This window comes from Scylla paramamosain, chromosome 4, assembly GCF_035594125.1.
Source record: "Scylla paramamosain isolate STU-SP2022 chromosome 4, ASM3559412v1, whole genome shotgun sequence".
Taxonomy (NCBI): domain Eukaryota; kingdom Metazoa; phylum Arthropoda; class Malacostraca; order Decapoda; family Portunidae; genus Scylla; species Scylla paramamosain.
This window is the reverse complement of record NC_087154.1, coordinates 34,844,527-34,862,026: the sequence shown is the minus strand read 5'-3', so window position 1 is coordinate 34,862,026 and position 17,500 is coordinate 34,844,527. Positions and strand designations below refer to the sequence as shown.

Genomic DNA, 17,500 nt, shown 5'->3' with positions numbered 1-17,500 from the left:
GCCAAACCATACTACACACACACACACACACACACACACACACACACACACACACACACGATAAACATAAGTACATGCTCGTTCACACTAAAACTCCCTTCATGTGTGTGTGTGTGTGTGTGTGTGTGTGTGTGTGTGTGTGTGTGTGTGTGTATCTACGTACACACAAGGTTAACATTATATCAGCACACTTCCTGATATATAAATGTAACACACACACACACACACACACACACACACACACACACACACAGACACACACACACACACAAACAACTGTGAATCAATTATTGAAAAAAAGAAAGAAAGGGAAAAAAATATTGATGTATCTTGGTTGAAATGAAGTGGGTGGTACTCGGTATGAAGAGAGAGAGAGAGAGAGAGAGAGAGAGAGAGAGAGAGAGAGAGAGAGAGAGAGAGAGAGAGAGAGAGAGAGAGTATTAAATTTCAAGTAAGGGCAAAGCATTATTACTCTCTCTCTCTCTCTCTCTCTCTCTCTCTCTCTCTCTCTCTCTCTCTCTCTCTCTCTCTCTCTCTCTCTCTTGTGCATGTTCTAAGTTGAAGCCTCAGTAAATCAGTAACTCAGTGAAACAGTCGGAGGTAGAGTCACTGAGGCAGCTCGGTGCTACTGAAGGAGATGGAGGCGAAGGGAGCAGAGAATGAGAAGGAAGACGAAGAAAAAAGAAAGGGAAGGAAGAAGAGCACAAGTGGGATCCACGAAAGGAGTCTGTAAAGAGATACATATATGTTACAAAACGAAAAATAACAATAATGCATCGAGGAAGAACGCAAATAAGCAAACAAACGAAATGATGTTTCTGAATGGTAGGGGTGAACGAATATGGGAAAAGGAGAAGGAGGAGGAGGAGGAGGAAGAGCAGGAGGAGGGACCGGGATTCAGTTCTACAAAGTAACAATACAGAGGACAATTTATACTTATTCTACTCGAACCTTTTTTGAAATTCATGGCGATTTATGTTGTGTGAGCGTTTTTCTCTCAATAGTGGAAGCGCTGCTTGGACCGCCACTAGGAAGGTTGATCAAAGGTGTAAGTATAGAACCCTCCTGCTCCTTCTTCAGGAGCAGGAAGAGGAAGAGGAGGAGGATTTCTGTCTTAAAATAGGCTTGGTTTGGTTTGTATGCATTCCTTTATATCTCTACTTGTCTGTTTGTCTGGTTTTCCATGTGTCTGTACGCCTGTCTTTGTTTCCAACTCTCTCTCTCTCTCTCTCTCTCTCTCTCTCTCTCTCTCTCTCTCTCTCTCTCTCTCTCTCTCTCTCTCTCTCTCTCTCACTCCGTAACTGCTTGTCCTTTCGTCTGCACGCCCGCTTGTCTCTTAAAGCATAGTTGCCCACGTTTTACAATAGTGAGGCTGAAGAGTAGATCATGGACGAGGGCAATCAGGACGCAGCGTACGCACAGCCACCTGACAACACGCTCAATGGATGGAACCAGCTGTCGCGGCCGCTACTGGATGATTCAAAGACCTTCCATTCCCTAGTATCAAGCACTGGACGGCTATGGTGAGGGAGGGAGAGAGGGAGGATGTGTGGCTTACGGACAGAAATGGTGCTCAGTGAAATAGTGTCATGGAAACTACATGGAGCAGCACGGTTGAAACTGTACTGTGGGGATGAAACAGGAGTGTGTGAGGTTGAAATTGTATTGTGTGAGGCTACAGTGATGTGATAGTGAAATTAAAACTGTACTGCTATAGTGAAATTGTACAGTGAGGGCTAGACGTTTACTGTGAGATTTAAACTTTTGTGCTAAGTGAGGCGAGCGCGGTGCAGTGTGATGGGGCGATGGTGCGGTGGCGTGGCGATGCATGGATGGCCAAGGGTTTGTGTACTGTCACCGGAGTGGTACGGAAACGAGAGTATTCAGTGAACCCTCTGAGCCTAACAGATGCTAGATCTGTGACGCAATAGTACATTGATGTTTAATAAGGTATACACATATAATAAAATACAATAATAACAACAATGACCATAATATATATATATATATATATATATATATATATATATATATATATATATATATATATATATATATATATATATATATATATATATTACCGGGTATTTCTACTGAAAACACTTTATGAATATTTACCTTATATAAAGAAGAGAAGAATTCTATTTTTGAAGCAAAAAAATTCTGAAAGCAATGATTATGATAAAATTGTAATAAGATAATAATAATAATAATTATTATTATAAAAAAAAATGATTTCGAGTAGAGACCAAAGACACTAAACATTGCAGCCTCGACACACCTCAAGGGGCGCCAGTTTTGAGAGAGAGAGAGAGAGAGAGAGAGAGAGAGAGAGAGAGAGAGAGAGAGAGAGAGAGAGAGAGAGAGAGAGAGAGAGAGAGAGAGAGAGAGAGATTTGACCTTTATATAATCTATATAAGTAATACACATAATACATAAATAAGTACAGGTACACCTGTTGGCCGGGCCCACTGAACCATGTTTCTTATTTGAACCCTTGCAAAATTAAACATAGTGAGCAGTTAGACAATCCCGAAATTACGATAGTACCATCAAACGTTACTGATAATTCACGTATAAAAATGTTAATAATGAACACTCCAAGATGAAAGGAATAGAACACTCATTTGCATATCGAATTTTAAATTCGTGAATTTTGAACAGAAAATTACAACTATGACATTATGTGAAAAGAGACTTATACATATATGGAAGTTTGTATACTTCCATGACTCCTTAAGATTTCTGTTCACTGAAATCTCTATGACTGTAAGAGACGTCCTGTATTTACTAATTATTTTGTTTATTTATTAATTAATTTTAAGAGAGAGAGAGAGAGAGAGAGAGAGAGAGAGAGAGAGAGAGAGAGAGAGAGAGAGAGAGAGAGAGAGAGAGAACACTGTCATGAAAGAGGAGGCAAGAGAAAGCAAAGGACGGGGTCGAGCCCAAGCTGTGAGATGAGATGAGGCGAGACACGAGGCACAAGGAGAGGCTCAGTATTTGCTGTGGGAAGGAGGAAGGAGCGTGAGCAGACCAGCGAGAAGGGAGGGAGTGACCTTGAACATACTACTGTAATTATGTCAGTAAGGGCGTGACTAGGACGGTTTCGCTGAGGTTATAAGGGTAACGCTAAAGAACTTTTCTAGGCTTGTTTAGGAAGGGCAGGCTGGTTGAATTGGAGAGTGGGAAGTTGTCTGGTGTGTGTGTGTGTGTGTGTGTGTGTGTGTGTGTGTGTGTGTGTGTGTGTGTGTGTGTGTGTGTGTGATGACAGGGTTACATGACATCACCTTCCCTCGAATCTGCGCAACAAAGGTTATGGGCATGGCGATGTCTCCCTGGGTTCCGGGGAGGACTTAGTGAAAGCTGCTTATGTTACGAGGCTTAAGAAGGTGACACAAAAGGTTATGAGCTGCACCACGATGCTTTACAACCCTATAAAACACGCCAAACAAATATTGTGAGAAGCGTAACAATTCCCCTATTTTTAAAGCGGCGGCAGTGTGTGTGTGTGTGTGTGTGTGTGTGTGTGTGTGTGTGTGTGTGTGTGTGTGTGTGCGCGATGGGCCTCACTCCCGCACAAACAAAAATTGCAGTCAGTAGAAATTTTGCGCATCTGAAAATTCGCTATTGCTGTAATCTGCCCTAATCTTTCGCATTAATGTTTTGGAATGCAGCATCGTAGCATGGGTATGTGTATTTTCAGCGAGAGAGAGAGAGAGAGAGAGAGAGAGAGAGAGAGAGAGAGAGAGAGAGAGAGAGAGAGAGAGAGAGAGAGAGAGAGAGAGAGAGAGAGAGAGAGGTTTTGTCAATTACACATTCTCTGTGGTAGATTTTAAAATTTTTCCTTCTTCTCATTTTACGTGCAAGTAAACGAACTGAATTTGTTACCATTGAGTGTCACATATCTAACAGTACAAATTTTCTTCATACTTTACAGTCCCAGTACGATGGTGTCCAGAATGATAAAGCTTGCATGATCTTGTACGGGGCTCATAATAACGGACTTCATATGGGGAGGAAGTGGTGAGGGAAAATGAATACGTGGAAGTAGCGAGGCAAAGTGAGAGAGTAGTGAGAGTAAAGGGAAAGGTGATAATGGTAAGGAGAGAGTTGTAAGGGAGAAAGTGTTGACGGAAAGGGGAAGAGTAAGGAAAGAGGAGGTGGAGAGGGAATGAGGAGAAGCATTACAGAGCTGATGATAGTAGTGGAGGTAAGGAGAAAAGAGTCTGGAAGGAAGAGGGAGGATAAGAAAAGAGGAGTTGAGAAGAGAGGGAGGGAGTGAAGTGGATGGTGGGTGGAGCGTCTCCGCCCACTTGTTGACGGTCCCCTCACAACACGGCCGAGGGTGGTGAGGAGAGAGAGAGAGAGAGAGAGAGAGAGAGAGAGAGAGAGAGAGAGAGAGAGAGAGAGAGAGAGAGAGAGAGATTTCTCAGCTGCTGAAGAAGAGATGGAGGAATAGATGGTGGAGAAGGAGGAAGGGTTAAAGAAGTCGACCCAAGAAGTTAGACGAATCCAAGCATGTTAAAGCAAGCGACGTCACAGCGCAGCGGGAGTCAAGGTGTGCTCGAGGGGTAATGAAAGGATTGGCGTCAAGCTTCTCAGCATAGAGCACTGACAAGAAACACCAGCGAGTGGGGATGAAAGCCAAGTGAGGATTTACCCTATCACGGCAGACTAATGAGTGCATAAGTGATATTAAATGGCAAAAGATCACAGCGGATAATGGCCAATCTTAAATTTCAACCAAAAAAAAAAGAGAGGCAGTGAGACATAGAGACAGACAGAGAGAGAGGGAGAGGAAGAGAGAAGGATGGTGGGAGTCACTTGCCAGATAAGAGTGTGTCATGCCAAGTCTGTGAAAGGAACATCCGCACTACACTATAAAAGGTCTTCCTTATCTGGTTCATATCTTCTGTGATCGCTGTGATAAATGATGATGAGAGCTCGATACTTTGGATGACGAATAGCCTGAAAGAGGAGGAGGTGGAGGAGATAGAAGGGGTAGAGATAGGTGATGTCAGAGAGAGAGAGAGAGAGAGTGTGAGAGAGAGAGAGAGAGAGAGAGAGAGAGAGAGGCAGCCCCTGGGTCGTCGCCAAGAAACACGCTCAATAATTAGTCACAATCCATAGGAAAATATATAAAAACCAGCCCATGACGTCACGGAAGGAAGGTGAGGGTGGGTGGGCGGCGATGGTAAGGGTGGCGATGGTGGGTGGGCGGGGACCGGGTGGGTACGGACGGCGGTAAGAGGCAAATAGAAAAAGGGAGAGAGAGAGAGAGAGAGAGAGAGAGAGAGAGAGAGAGAGAGAGAGAGAGAGAGAGAGAGAGAGAGAGAGAGAGAGAGAGAGATTTATAAGCTCATTTCTGGGTGTTGGCGGTGAGCATCGCGCCCCTGAACCATTACATCATTATCGTCACTGAGCTTGTGTTTTCCCTCCAACGTCTAAATATTGTAGCAAAACACGGCCATGTGGGTCCAGCCGGTGCCTAGACATTTGGCACTTGGCTAGGCGTTCCCTCAGCGTATATTATTCCTTACCTCCTATGACCTATGAGTGCACAGTACCGATCAATAACAATTATTTGGCGCATAACAAAGTGTTAGGCTTTCATGAACTATGCATGTGGGGGAATTCAGTAATAGTGTTCTCCCGGGGCCGATAGTGATGGTGATGCTGGTGGTGGTCGTCGGGTAGCAATGAATGTCCGCACGGAAACGTAAACTATGTTTAGTGTTAAGATTTTCTCCCGGGAACCCTGGCCTGCCTGGGAACCCTCACCTGCCCCGTACCCCAAAGTAGAGAAAAACGTGATGAGAAGCGACGTTAGGCAACACCGGTAATAATTATAATTTGTTTAAAATTCACCTCCGTCGACCTCCTTCGTACACTAATTCATTCCCGTCAAGAAGGTGTTTATATGTGCTTAACAGATGGACTTTTTGTAGTGTTTTTACATAATTTATCATTCATTTGGTTGCGTTAATGGTGGCGGCGGCTCCCACCTGTCAACCGTCCGCACGTCACTGCCAGCTGTCAAGTGACGCTGCTTTTGGCGGAAAGGATTACCACCCATGTAATATTTCCCAGACACGTGCCGCCGATACTGTCAGGCATCGATTAACACTGGTGGCCGTTTCCAGTGCCCTCTGCCAATTGTACCGCCACCCTGTGCGTCACAGGCTCAGTGGCCCCACTGCCGCCTGGGCCCATTCGGCAGTGCCACGGTCACCCATTTGTCACTTCACTTTGCAGTCCGGCGTCCATTCCGCTTATTTCACTCAGGATCCGGAAAGCTGGTTCTGACGTGTTCTCTCATATCGGTAACAACTTGGCTCGTTTGGAGTGTGGCATCGCCGTGAACGGTCTGGTGTACGGCGCGGCGCTGGGAGGTGGCGACGAGGCGGGACGAGGCGTCAATGAAACGATAGGAGGAATGTTTCTGCATTTCACTGCCAGGGAACCGACTATACTTACTGTCTGTCGGTCTCTCTCTTTCTCTCTCTCTCTCTCTCTCTCTCTCTCTTCTTCAATGCCTCGCTGGGGACTCCAGGTCGCCATGACGGAGGTTAAAACCCCATTATAAGAGTAACGAAGAGGGATTTGTGAGCCTTTAAAACCACTTTACAACCCTGAGCGATGGAGAGTCTTCGGACGTTCTCTTCCTTGCTTTTCTATCTTGTCTTTATATAACCAGTGAAGATTATAGAATACTGTAGTTTCCTCAAGCAGGAAAAATCACTATAGGGCAACGAGGTTTGTCGTCTTTGATGTTTATACGTTCTCATAATATTATATCTCAATTTACTCGAAAAAGAATGTCACATTGTCACAATAAAAAAACATGCATTTCGTAATTAATTGTATACGGATATATATATATATATATATATATATATATATATATATATATATATATATATATATATATATATATATATATATATATATAACTTAATTTATTATATATGCACTTGATTATTCGTTGTCTGTTTTATTCATTCTTTTCACACGCTGTCAACTTAATTTTGTACAATGACGTAGCAGTCTCTTCCCACGCCATGAAAGACCCTTCCGTTTCATCTCGCCTTTCTTTCTCCTCCTCCTTCCCTTACATCTCGGCCTGAAGGAGAGGGGCGGATTTCACGGCGGAGTCTTCTGACGGTGCCTGGCACTAAGGAACCACCTGCTGCTGCCACTCACCCGCCCATTGTGGAGGTGTCGGCTCGCCTCACCCGCCTCGGCACCCACGCAGCCACGCACAGGCTCCCTTTGCTACTCACTCACACGCCCACGATGATGTTCACTCTTCCTCCATTCCTCACACGCTAACGCCTCGATATGGCCTTTGTAACCATCCTACACCTCTATTCACGTCTGTCAGTCTTTACAACATTATATTCTGATATTATCTTGTAATCACCTAAAAATTATCACACTCTTGTGCTCGCTACCTAAAGCTTTGGCCAGCACCTCGTCCCCGCGGTGGGCTGACGGTGGCGGCATTGGCGTCGTGCCGGGTCGGCGTTTGTGGCGGTAATGGTGGAGAACAAAGCAAATTTAAACGCCATTATAATAGCAACAAAAACGGTAGGCAGTAAAGCACAGTATTACTTGTATGACTTTTTTCCTCAGTCCATCTCCAGTTTTCTCTCTCTCTCTCTCTCTCTCTCTCTCTCTCTCTCTCTCTCTCTCTCTCTCTCTCTCTCTCTCTCTCTCTCTCTCTCTAAGAATAAAGTATAAATGTGTATAAATGATTATAAGTAAACACAAATATATATATATATATATATATATATATATATATATATATATATATATATATATATATATATATATATATATATTATATCTAGACGCTAAGGCGGATAATTTTATCCTTAAGTGATGAGAGAGGAACTGGAAATTGAGCAGTCCCAGACCAAGACATGCTCAGTCTCTGCAAAGCCTTCATGAAGCTGAAGAGGTGTCAGATTAATGGGAATGTCATCTATTGTCCGCAGATGCCAAATCATATAAAAGTTATAATAACAATACATTTTATCCTGAAATATATACAAGCACAGACACGCGTGAGCCCAGTTACACCAGTCAAAGATTTCGTCATGACGCATACTTATGATAATACATTTTGTCGACAACGAAATGAAGCAACAAGTAAAATCAATAGCATGCTGGGATCTATTGATTGCTTCCTGTCCGCAGAGAATAATGACTTAATACTATTCATCATATGACAGCTTAGTCAAGACTGAATCTGGAATACTCGTACATACTCCGGCTATAGTCTCCCCTCATTAGAGGCAACTTGTCTCTAGAACCCAGTCAATGTAAGAAGAGATAAACTTGGAGCGTCTGAAGGAAATCGATTTTAGGGTTTAAGAATATCGATATTTCATCGTATTTCATCATATTTCATACCAACAAGGGGAAAGCAATGAAGTGAAGCTCAGATGTTAAAAATTCCATCATTATTGCTTTTGTCACAGCATTATCTACGCAACGAAATTTATTACAAACAATTCCGACACTGAGTAGGATTAGAGGAAACACCTCGCACAGTCAGCAAAGACTGTGCTTGTATTTACATGCTACACACACACACACATTCTCTCTCTCTCTCTCTCTCTCTCTCTCTCTCTCTCTCTCTCTCTCTCTCTCTCTCTCTCTCTCTCTCTCTCTCTCTCTATCTATCTATCTATCTATCTTTTTCTTTCTCTCTTGCTGACCCGCTTACCATAACGAGCACAGCAAGGGGTGGAGGTCGTTCACCCTGCCGCGTGTCGAGGGTCAGATGGTGTCAGGTGGCCTTGAAGAGTCCCTTCTCAATGACTCACTTCTGGCTTTTCCTCTCGTACGCTGAAGAACAATGATAAAATCTCGAATGAACTATTTTGTACTCCCTTTCCTTGTTATGTTCAGGTTTCGTAACACTTGCACTCCGATCTAAACAAAAGTGCTCTTATAATAAAATAATGCTAAAATGTCTCCTGTTTCCTCTAAGTAAGAAGCAGAAATTATCTTCGCCACAGAATGCATTTCCTTCTATAGTTCTCCAGGAACACAAAACAAACCGTGTCCTGATCAGGCTTTCCCGTGACTGTCAAGCAGAGGATTGTTTCCTTCTCACACAGTACATTAGCGAAAAGTGAAACCGCATTTTCTCCCTGACGAAATTTAAAGTTTACCTTCCTGTCGGCTGTGACTTAGCTTGGTGAGTATTAAGCTCCCATCCTAACGAAAAGCCTACAGTTAATATTACTGTAAATATCACTATTTCCATATTTATATATTGTTTAAAGATGCAAAGAAAATAAATTCTCAGTAAGATGAGCACGCGATGAACCTTGTAAGGATTTTTGCACACTCAACATTGTTTACTTAGATCTGTAAAGAAGGGATGTGACAAGAGGAATGGATAAAGAGTTAAAAGGTATGACTCTGAAGATCAGGTAACTGAAACATTTACCAAAAAAAAAAAAAAAAAGAGGAAGAACCACTTGTGACCTTGTAGCGAAAATACAATAAAAATCAAACTTTTTCAGATTAAATGAAAAGAAAGAAAAGAACAACGAAAATAATAATGATGTTAATAATAATAATAATGATAATAATAATAATAATAATGATAATAATAATAATAATAATAATAATAATAATAATAATAATAATAATAATAATAATGATAATAATATTTGGCGACAACACATTGCATGCAGAACCCAGGTATTCTTCCCATAACGATACCATCTCTGACATTTCTTTTCGCTTCAGCTTTTCCTCAACACCTTCGAGTACCGTCCTCAAATTTTACTCTCCTGCGAATGCCTCCGATGATTTCTTCTCCCGCACCTACTTCTGGTTGTCACCCACTTTCTTTTTCATTTCTTTTCGATAATTTGCGGGTCTCTCGTGGTCATAGTGCCGCCTCAAGAGCCTGACAAGCGGTGCGGTGGCTCGCTCGCAGAAATGATATCCCGTTGGCTTCAAGAATCAGCGGTGGATTGCGGTAGGTTGGGGACAGGTCGATGTTTCTTTTGTCTCCACTCTGTCCATGACTCTTCGCCCCGCCGCTCACTTGGCCAGTGTTTGAATCTGCCTGTCTGTATGTTTGCCTGCCTCTCTCTCTCTCTCTCTCTCTCTCTCTCTCTCTCTCTCTCTCTCTCTCTCTCTCTCTCTCTCTCTCTCTCTCCGATACTTAATTTTTTTAGATTACCACGGTCACAAAAAAAAAAAAAAAATCAAAGAAGATCTTTCAATCCTGACGTATTAAAGGTTTCGCTAAAGATCTCCATGAACAAAGGCGGAAAGTGCGGGGTACGAATCTGGTGATCTGCTGGGTAATAAATGCCACTACTAATACATAATAAGAACTAGAGCAGTAACTGCAACAACAGCTGTATTGATAATAGCTGCCATAACACCACCACCACCACTATCACCACTAATAATAATGATAACAATAATAATAATAGTGATAATGATAATGGTAATAATAATAATAATAATAATAATAATAATAATAATAATAATAATAATAATAATAATTATAATAATAATAATTATCATTATTATTATTATTATTATTATTATTATTATTATTATTATTATTTTTAAATCTTGATAACGGTATAACTTTTTAAGAATTTTGTATTATGCTATCTTTGTTATGAAATATTTAAAATGTTAGCTGTAAAAAAGCAAAGACGATCAGTGGATGAGGAAATGTAGGGAGGAAGAGAGGACAAACTTCTGAACAAGCGCAAAACAACAACAACAGCAAAAAACAACGCAATGCAACAGTAATAGACAACAATTGGGATTTAAAGGTTAGTGGAGGCAATTGCATGGGAAAGATACTAGTGATGACACTAAACCAGTAGATAGAAGTGGTTGAATAATTGAGTGAAGGTCTCTGAAGCAGGAAAAACACGGGCTGCATATCCAAAGGAGATGTCGTGTGCTATCAAAGGCAGGCGATGGTGCCATGTCGATGCCTAACTCAAGTTACAGTAGAGTGCCGGATGCTCGTCGGTGCTGCATTCCCGTAACTATCCCAGCCCCATCACTCTGCCGGCCCCGATGCAGCTGTCAAAATTTTAAGTTCTCGCCGGAAGAACTAGACTCCCGCCAGGCGACCTTCAATGGGGTCTGACGGCCGCCGTGTTGCCTCATGCCCGCATACCACACTCCGCTAAGCGAGGAAACGGCACCACTGCGTCAAACCACTTAAGTCCTGCGCTGGGTCGTGCTGCTGGCAACATTGGGTAATACAGCTCACTATGCATGCGTACACACACACACACACACACACACACACACACTATATATATATATATATATATATATATATATATATATATATATATATATATATATATATATATATATATATATATATATATATTATATTATATTATATTATATTATACTTTTGATATAATGAATGTTGAGTCGCTGGGGGTCAGGACACTATACACCAGAGCAACTGTTTAGAGATGTGGAGACTGCTGCCAGGGGGAGGTCACGGGAGGCTAAGGACAGGCCAAGGACAATGAGGGTGCGTTGCCTGATGAAGGGTGAGGACAAGAAGGCAGCGGGCCACTATCGAAGACTGGCGCATTGGCTGTACAGGCTCAAGGGTTGTACCAAGAGTACCACGAGAACAACAGATGGCGGAAACGGGCACGAAAAGAATAACGAAAGGAAAATGTTAATAAAACCACTGCCTGAAGTGCACATTCCAGATTGTAGATTGTGAAACACCTTCTATTAACTTTCCTGGCCAAAAACATGGCTACGATTTATTAAGCCACATTTTCTTAAGTAGTGTTCTTCCCATAATTTACAAGTTCATCGTGCGATGAGGTGGGTCTCTGAAACCATCTCGTAAAACTGAGGAAACATTATTAAAAAACTGCCCCAGTGAGGGTTGTCTGGCGAGGAGTTCAAAGGGTGAGAGGACTGTCTATGGCGTGCCGACACTGATGGCTGCTAATGCGTCTCACAGCTCCACCACCTTTTTTTTTTTTTTTGTATTTCACTTTACATTACTATTTTTTTTTCGACTCATCGGCAGTGACGTGAGATTTGTCACTGAGGACTCGGAATGGGAATATCGCGCCAGCCTTCTACTGCTGATTGCAAACATTACCTTTCCTTTCATATTGCAGCCTTGCAACATGTGTATCAATGGACCGTGAAATGTGAAATTTGTGATATACCTACTCTCTCTCTCTCTTTCTCTCTCTCTCTCTCTCTCTCTCTCTCTCTCTCTCTCTCTCTCTCTCTCTCTCTCTCTCGTGGGCATACATGTAGTCGTAGTAATAGTAGTAGTAGTAGTAGTAGTAGTAGTAGTAGTAGTAGTAGTAGTAATAGTAATAGTAGTAGTAATAGTAGTAGTAATAGTAGTAGTAGTAGTAGTAGTAGTAGTAGTAGTAGTAGGAGTAGTAGTAGCAATAACAGTAGTAGTAGTAGTGGAATAACATGAACAATACCAATAACAACAACAAAAACAACAATAATAACAACAACAATAATAATAATAATAATAATAATAATAATAATAATAATAATAATAATAATAATAACAATAATAACAACAATAATAACAAACAGGTGTTGTTGTTGTATTACAGTGAGAGTGACAGTAACTGCAGGGGAAGCGATTAATTATTATGCGTCATAGTTTCTAAATTATGACACAACAATCGTAGTGGTAATTCTATTTTTGTGATGATCTCTCTCTCTCTCTCTCTCTCTCTCTCTCTCTCTCTCTCTCTCTCTCTCTCTCTCTCTCTGTTACCACTACTACTACTACTACTACTACTACTACTACTACTACTACTACTGCTGCTGCTGCTGCTGCTGCTGCTGCTACGACTACTACTATTACTACTACTACTACTACTACTACTACTACTACTACTACTACTACTACTACTACTACTACCAAACACACACACACACACACACACACACACACTTGTTGAGTCACATATCAAAATTTACATACGTTTACTGCTTTAACTTTATTCCCTGCGTGATGTGTTAATGTGAGAGGGGCTGGGGACGAGAGAGAGAGAGAGAGAGAGAGAGAGAGAGAGAGAGAGAGAGAGAGAGAGAGAGAGAGAGAGAGAGAGAGAATTATGAGTTTGTTACGGTGAAGTTTACTTAATCTCCCTTACTCCCTCATATTCCCTAATACGTGGACAAAGTTGGTGTATTTGATCTAATTATTTCGATTTTCTTTTGCCGTCTCGTTGTCTCTCTTCCATTTAATTGCACTTCCGACATGGCAGAAGATCACCGTCTCTCACCACGTGCGTATTTGTTTCTCGTCGTCAGCTCGTTCATTTGGCAAGACTGTCATCGTGTATGTGAGATTTATATATGAAACACACACACACACACACACACACACACACATAAAGAACGTTATACTAAATAGATCTTCATTTAGACAATCATTTTATAACGAAAGTAGAATATTTTTTCCTGTCTTATGGTAGGGTGGTCCACCAGACTATTCCTTTCCACCAGGAGCCGACGGGGCTACGATTGTGAATGAGTGATATGTGTATGAGTGTGGTGCTTTGTCTGAGCCACCGTGTGTGAGATTGCCAGCCCCGTATATAGACATAAACAGATAGATTAATAGATACAGATAGATTTCACAGCACAGCTCAAACGTAGAGGTATGCATATTTTCTTACCCCATAATGCCTGTTTAGGTATTCAAGGAGCATTACGTAACATAAAAAGATTACCAGTATCTACCTACTGTCGACACCTTTGCGGGAACTGAATACTCCCGAGAGGTAATAATAACCGAGGTGACTCAATCAACTAAATTGCATTGCATTATTTTATACCTTTGAGTTCCTGCTCCATCCTTCTATAGTAATAGTGCGAGTACTGAAACAGGGAGAATGTGTGGCACTGAATCTAATCCCCTTCGGCATGATGTATCGTGAGGCTGAGTACCGAGGTGTGATGTTGGAACAAAGACAAACCCAGAACAGAGATACCGACTGACTGATTTGAGACACCGCATTAGAGAGAGAGAGAGAGAGAGAGAGAGAGAGAGAGAGAGAGAGAGAGAGAGAGAGAGAGAGAGAGAGAGAGAGAGAGAGAGAGAGAGAGAGAGAGTAGCACTGTACTGTATCTGTAAGTTTCATTCCGTTCTTTCTCGTTCTCGGCGGAGTGAAATCGTGAGTGTCGAGGAGGAGGCGAGAGGCTTCTTGGTGTTTGGTGCGAGGTGAGAAAAAGTCGGTGCTCGGTGGTGCTTTACGGGGCAGCGGACCGGAATGCCGCCCAGATGACCCCAGTCCCTCACAGCGCTGCCGGAAGACTGCTCGCACGCCTCTGACGTCACCGGGACTTTTGGACTAATTCTTTTTTTAAGTTTGTTGTATTCATGAAACTATTTATAAGAACATGACGAGAACTACCTAGGGAGCTCGCACAGGACATGGCAGCGCACACCACTCATAGCAGAGAGAGAGAGAGAGAGAGAGAGAGAGAGAGAGAGAGAGAGAGAGAGAGAGAGAGAGAGAGAGAGAGAGAGAGAGAGAGCTTTGTGTCCATTAAATATTAATCTAAACATAATAAATTATTTAACGAAATCAAGAACGGTTTGTGTGTGTGTGTGTGTGTGTGTGTGTGTGTGTGTGTGTGTGTGTGTGTGTGTGTGTGTGTGTGTGTGTGTGTGTGTGTGTGTGTGTGTGCTAAGGCGTGAGGAGGAGGTACCTAGAAGGCTTAGAGGTGGACAGTTACAAGGCAGGTGTCGAAATGAGAGAGAGAGAGAGAGAGAGAGAGAGAGAGAGAGAGAGAGAGAGAGAGAGAGAGAGAGAGAGAGAGAGAGAGAGAGAGAGAAACAGGATGTCTAATCTCATCCGTAGCCAGCGATAACGTGGAATGTAAACATGGAAAGATACACTCATACATACACACATGCGTACGTACATACGTATGTATGTATATGTATATATGTTTGTGCGCCTGGAAGTACTTTTACACTTTCATCTTGAAAATACACACAAACACACACACACACACACACACACACACACACACACACACACACACACACACACACACACACACACCTTAAAACACGTTTTCGTTTTTGTCTATTCATTTTCCTCTGATTTATTTTCTTTTATTTACGTTGTTCCCTTTCTTCCTTTCAAGCCGTTTTGTTTTCCCCTCTCTTCATCCTTCCATCTCCTTACAGTCTCTATTGTGTGTCCCCTCGACACACCTACTAAAAGGAACAGGTTTGCTCCTTCGCCTCTTTTGCTTCCTCTCTCCTTTCTCCTTTCTTTGCCTTATTCGTTATAAAACTGAGAGTTTCATGTTCGCAATCTCTTTCAACCTTTGTTAAAATCAGCATCAACAGTGCTCTCCTTATCTTTCTTTTTGTAAGGAAAATGTTCTGTAAATAATGAAGTTTCAACGTTCTTGATAGAGGTGAAGCTCGCCGTGGTAGTGATGCATACTTACAAGGAATCTATTGGAGCAGACAGTGTTCTAATGAGTGATGCCAAGTCCTCATTGTCTGGTGAGGTGACGCTGTCGCTTGGGATCTCATCAGCAAGGTGTGTGAGGTGTCAAGGCAGTTCAGCCATCATTCCCACGGATCTCGGTCGCTTTCCTTGGCTCCAGGCACTGCTTTGCGTCCTTCAACTTCTGTGGGACCTCTAATTATTTAGTGATGTGTTACTCTTAGCTTTTTTATAACACTAACGGGTAGCGAGTCACTGAAAGTAGCAAAGATTACAGATACTTTCGATGTGGCAATAGTCAAATAAGGTTTTGTAACTAATTTCTTATCGCGCTCCTCGAGGACGCTTCCTGTCTCGTATTACGAAGCCGCTGGCAGGTGTGAGTACTGGCTCACCTACTCGTTACACAGCAGGTGCACCGTTGCTTCACTTCACATAAACAAAATCGTACTTCGAAGCTGACTTCACATCATTAGTGAAAAAAAAGAATAACAACACTGCACCCAAAAAAAATGTTATGAAGTATAAAATTTTTCTCTACTCGTCTTGCGTATAAAGGTGGCGAAATTAAAATGCCTACGGAAAAAAAAAAAAAACTAAAAAAGATACCCGTCTACTTTTACACTTTCATACTAGAGAGATAGAGAGAGAGAGAGAGAGAGAGAGAGAGAGAGAGAGAGAGAGAGAGAGAGAGAGAGAGAGAAACACTACCAAGAACGGAGAATTTAGTTTTTATCTCCTTCAGGTTGTACGTCACCATTAAAGCAAGTGCATCGTCCATCCTGTACTTGTTTATGGTAAAGTAGAAATCAGAGTCTTGTAACCTTTCCTACACCGGCCTTAGATTTCATAATGTGACTGGTGTGTTGCTACTCGAATGCTCTCTCTCTCTCTCTCTCTCTCTCTCTCTCTCTCTCTCTCTCTCTCTCTCTCTCTCTCTCTCTCTGATTTGAGGACGCCGGAAATTATAATATAGGAGATAGGAGAGGGCGCGGGGTACAGTAGTTCAGGTAGGGTAGTGAACGATTGAGAGAGAGAGAGAGAGAGAGAGAGAGAGAGAGAGAGAGAGAGAGAGAGAGAGAGAGAGAGAGAGAGAGAGAGAGAGAGAGAGCATAAGTAAGAAGGGAGCGGGTAAGGGAGAAGAAGGGCGGGCGACAAGCTTATTTGCAAATGGATAACACACGCACGAGAATTTAAACACACGATGAGTCATGCTCTGGCCGACCTCCACCCTGGCAGAGGTAATACGCCTTTCCTCCTCCTCCTCCTCCTCCTCCTTGCCTTCCTTCCCGAGTCCTTCTCCCAAAACCAGATTTCATTGGTCAGCCCTATGCCAATACAGTGCCTTGTTCCTTACCTCCCTCAGCGTAGCAGTCATCGATTAAAACCTCTCTCGCATCAGGGAGCACCGGGCGGGCGAAGTGGGTCTCTTCTGAAGGAGGGACCAAGGGCGCCTTGCAAGGTTCCTAAGTAATAACGGGATCAGTTATGTGGTTCACTGGAGCAGTTTCACTTTCAGTTCGGTACGTTCAAACAGGTTTTCTTGCCTCACCGACCCCTGCGCTACGATCGCCCCAAGGAATGAGAGAAGAGGGTGGAGGAGGAAGGGCAAGGGGGTGGGAAGGCTGAGAGGAAGAGAGGGAGGGGTGGAGAGTGGTAGAGAGGCAGGGTAGGGTAGGTTATGTGGTCAGGGTCCGGGGTGAGTTTAGCTGTGCCGGTGACCGAGAGGAGGGAGGGAATGGGAGGGGCAGGACTAGGGCAGCAGGGTAGGAGGGATGGACGAGTGAGGGAAGTGCACGAAAGACTGAAGAAAATGAAGGACTTACAGTACGTGGGAGGGATGAGAGTATAATGAGAGACGAGGAGACGTAAAAAGAGGGACAGGGAGGAAGAAAGAGAAGAGAATAAAAAGAGAGAGAGAAAAAAAAGGGTGGAGGGAAGAGGTAGAACGTGAACGAACAAGGAAGACTCTCTCTCTCTCTCTCTCTCTC

General features: G+C 42.7%; 1 long non-coding RNA gene across 1 annotated transcript in view; it reads right to left on the bottom strand.

Moving 5' to 3' along the window:
• The window catches only part of LOC135100035 (uncharacterized), a 221,844-nt gene that overhangs the window by 12,270 nt on the left and 192,074 nt on the right, over positions 1–17,500 (bottom strand). The window lies entirely within an intron of this gene.